General features: G+C 40.1%; 1 long non-coding RNA gene across 1 annotated transcript; it reads right to left on the reverse strand.

Moving 5' to 3' along the window:
• Nucleotides 1–816: 816 nt before the first annotated feature.
• LOC117523966 lies at nt 817–3310 on the reverse strand. The gene is made up of 3 exons (XR_004564656.1): nt 3228–3310; nt 3083–3084; nt 817–829 (listed from the first exon to the last, which is right to left on the reverse strand). It is a non-coding gene; the product is annotated as an uncharacterized LOC117523966 (long non-coding RNA).
• Between the last annotated feature and the right edge of the window lie 696 nt (nt 3311–4006).

Here is a 4006-nt window from a genome sequence, read left to right on the forward strand (position 1 = left end):
AAATGCAGACAGCGCCAGGTTTATCTCCTCCACTCAGGGTGCAAACTTCATCAATCGGCCCTGAAGCAGCAGGTGGACGTTTTGGAAAAAAAAAACAATCTAAAACCGAGGCCTGTTTTCTTTTCATTTTTCGGGTAATAATCACCATCAATACTTCCAGCATTCTTCTTGTTTGTGTGCGGCTTTCGCGCTGATTAGCTGGTAGCCCCGCCCCATCTCTCTATGAGCCAATTAAAACTTTTATCTAGCAGAGCGAGCGGGGGTGGGATATACGGTGCACTCTGCAGTGATGGACGCCTGATCGCTGTCTTTTAAAGGGAGAAAATAAAATTACAGTCAATAAGCGCTTATTTTATTTACACCGTCACGTTCCCATGGGCAATTTGAAGTGGGTAGACAGAAATTCCTGGTCATTTTAGGTGAGTAGACGGCGTCTACCTGCGTTCCACGTAGACTACACCACTGCCTGGAACTCCCTGTTCTTTAACCTCAACAAGTCCTCTCTGGACCGCTTGCAAACAGTCCAGAATGCGGCTGCAAGGGTGCTTACTAGGTCTTCCAAGAGGTCCCACATAACACCAATTTTGTCCTCCCTGCACTGGCTCCCCATTCAATTTAGGTTGCAGTTTAAGGTATTGGTGATAACTTTCAGAGCTCTGCATGGTCAGGCGCTACCCTACATCAGTGAACTCCTACACCCTTATGCTCCAAGCAGGTCCCTGAGGTCCACAGACCAGAATTTGCTGGTTGTGTTGAGGTCAAGGCTGAAAACCAAGGGAGACTACGCATTTGGAGTGGTAGCTCCAAAGCTATGGAATTCACTGCCTTTCTATCTACAATCTGTAGACTCTGTTGGAGCTTTTAAAGAGAACCTCAAGACCCATCTGCTCAGGATTGCTTCTACTTAGTGTTGTTGCTTTTTTTTCTCCTTAATCTTACTGTGAAGCACTTTGTGATGGTTTCTTGAAAGGTGCTATATAAATAAACTTTACTTACTTACAGGCTTTAAAAAAGTTAACTTATTTTTCTGATCTTCTGTGCTTTTTGTTAATGTTTGTGGTGCTGCCCCCAGTGGTGGACAAAGTGCAAACTTAACCAGTGCGACTGAGCTACAACACAGTAGCAAAAATCTGAAGATGGTCTTTTTTTTTATGTATTTGAAGGTAAGCAATGTCACATTTTCATTTATCATGGAAAAAATATTTTCAGATTAAACTCAAATATATCAGACTGCATTGAACTGCACCAAATGTGACTGAATTAAATTGCTCCATAATAAAATACATTGTGCCTCAATTGTACCGTAGTCAATGTGTCTAGATACATATTGAATTGTTTCATAAGGGAGAGATGCACACCACTAGCAGAGGCTCATCAGGAACCTGGGCAGTTGGTATGGTGGTTTGTACGTCAACATGTTGCACCAGTGATATGAAAATGACATGAAAATGTTTTGCTATGACAATATTAACACATTTCAAAATGAAATTTTACAGCTAAATTTTTGCAACTCATTACTGATTTATCTGAGATAAGTACAGTTTATTCAGTACTGAAAAGGACATGAAAATACATATTGCCACGAAATTTCTTACTGGACGTGATAAAGGACCCAGACTGAATGAACATTTTAGTGCTCCTACCAAAGAGGAGAGTCAATATGATTTGACTGAACGGAACTGAGGAATATGCAATTTAAATTATGCTTGTCATATGATGCGTTATGCAGTGGTTCGTATGACTGCCTCACAGTGAGAAAAGAGTCAGATACAAACCTTCCCTTGTGCAGTTTGCATATTTTCCCTCTACTCAAGAGCAGCTAACTTCTTTTCACAATTCAAACGTGCAGTTTTAAGTGAATGGATTAGAAAGTGGCTGCAAAAAGAAAGGGTTACAGTGCATCTGGAAAGTATTCACAACACTTCATTTTTTTTACACATTTTGATATGTTACAGCCTTATTACAAAATTGATGAAATTCATTTTTCCCTCAAAATCCTACACACAATACCCCATATAACAATGTGAAAAAGCTTCTTTTTTTTTCTTCAATTTTTACAAATTTATTAAAAATAAAAAGACCCCTAAGAAATCATATGTACATAAGTATACCCTTGCCATGTGTCATGGTCTGGCCCTTTTGGGGCCAGCTGTTATGGTTCTGGACTTTTTTCCGTGTTCTGAGCGCCTGTGTCATGTCTTATCATTGTCGTGTTCAGGTTATGATTGGTTTTGTTTCTTTTAGTCTCTGTGTATCTTTTCTTTGTCACATATTTAGTTTTGCTTTATTGTTTATTATTTGCTTTCACTCTTGGTCTTTCAGTTGCTTTAGTCTTAGTTTCATTCTGTTTATCATATTTATCATATTATGCTTTAGTCACAGAGTTTTGTTATTATTTATCTTCAGTGTTTCTTATCTGATTATGTTCCATTTGTTATTTATTGCATTTTCTGTTTATCAGTTATCTTGTTTCATTAATTGCATTATTCTGTAGTCATCGGGTTTGTTTATTCTGTTTATCAGTAGTTTATTTTGGCTCATCTCATTTGTGATTTCAGTTATGATTTAATGTCAGGTTTTGTTTTCAGTTCTCGTGTTCATGCTCTGTCTCGGTTAGAGTTGCATTTTATTCTGTCCATGGTTTCTGTTTTTGCGCCATCTTCTTTGTTTGCCCCTGTACCAGCTCTTGTGTCTTCGTCTCTCACTATGACTCGTTTTGCTCTGTGTTTTCATCCACCTCTGCTCACGTGTCTTTGTCTCTTTCATCATTCCACTCTGTTTTCCTGCCTTCACTATCTTGCCCCTTGCATACCTTTCTTCACTCGTCACGCCCCCTTCCAGAACTTTCACTACCACCTGCATCTTGTTTCACTAATTACACCACCAGTTATTTAAGCCCTCACAGTCTCACAGCTCACTGCCAGATTGTCTTTGTACACTTTCCAGCCTTGTTCCTTGCTTTGTTTTTTGCCTGTATGTATTTTGACTCTGCCTCGTTTTTTGACCTTGACTATGCCTTGCCTCTGATCGCCCATACACCGTCTTTTTTTTTTTTTTTACCTGTGCCTGTTTATTGTACCACGCCTCAGCCTCTTGCCTTTTTGCTACCTTTGGCTCACTGCTGGACCGCCTCTGTACCAAACCCCTGCCTGTTATTAAACCATCTGAACTTTATCAGTCTCTTGAGCTTGCATTTGTGTCCATCTGGTTTGTGCCATGCCTGATACCATGAAGCACAAAACTGAGCTTAGGTGCCTCCTTTATCCATTGATCATCCTTGAGATGTTTCTACAGCTTAATTGGAGTCCACCTGGGGAAAATTCAGTTGAATGGGCATGATTTTGAAAGGCACACACCTGTCTACATCTAAAGTCCCACAGTTAACAGTGCATATTAGAGCACAAAACAAGCATGAAGTCAAAGGAATTGTCTGTAGACCTCAGAGACAGGATTGTCTCAAGACACAAATGTGTGGAAGGGCACAGAAACATTTCTGCTGATTTGAAGGTCCCAGTGAGCACAGTGGCCTCCATCTGTAAATGGAAGAAGTTCTGATCCAACAGGGCTCTTCCTAGAGGACCCGTCCTGTCTAAACTGACTGATCGGGGTAGAAGGATCCTTAGTGAGGGAGGTGACTAAGAAACCGGTTGTCAACTCTGTCAGAGTACCAGCATTCCTCTGTGAAGAGAGGAGAACCTTCCAGAAAGACAACCATCTCTGCAGCAATCCGCCAATCAGGCCTGTAAGGTAGTGGCCAACTACCGTAAAAGGCACATGGCAAGAAAAAAAAAAACAACTTTTTTACATTGACATTTTAAGGTGTGAGTAGAATTTTGAGGGGAAAAATTAATTTACTCCATTTTGGAATAAGGCTGTAACATATAATGTGGGAAAAAGTGAAGCAATGTGAATACTTTCCAGATGCACTGTATTTATTGCTTCCCTGTGTGTTATTATTTGACTAAGCTGTCATGCCTCACTTGTTTCCAAATGTATACTAGGTTGG

This window comes from Thalassophryne amazonica, chromosome 13 (assembly GCF_902500255.1).
Source record: "Thalassophryne amazonica chromosome 13, fThaAma1.1, whole genome shotgun sequence".
Taxonomy (NCBI): Eukaryota; Metazoa; Chordata; class Actinopteri; order Batrachoidiformes; family Batrachoididae; genus Thalassophryne; species Thalassophryne amazonica.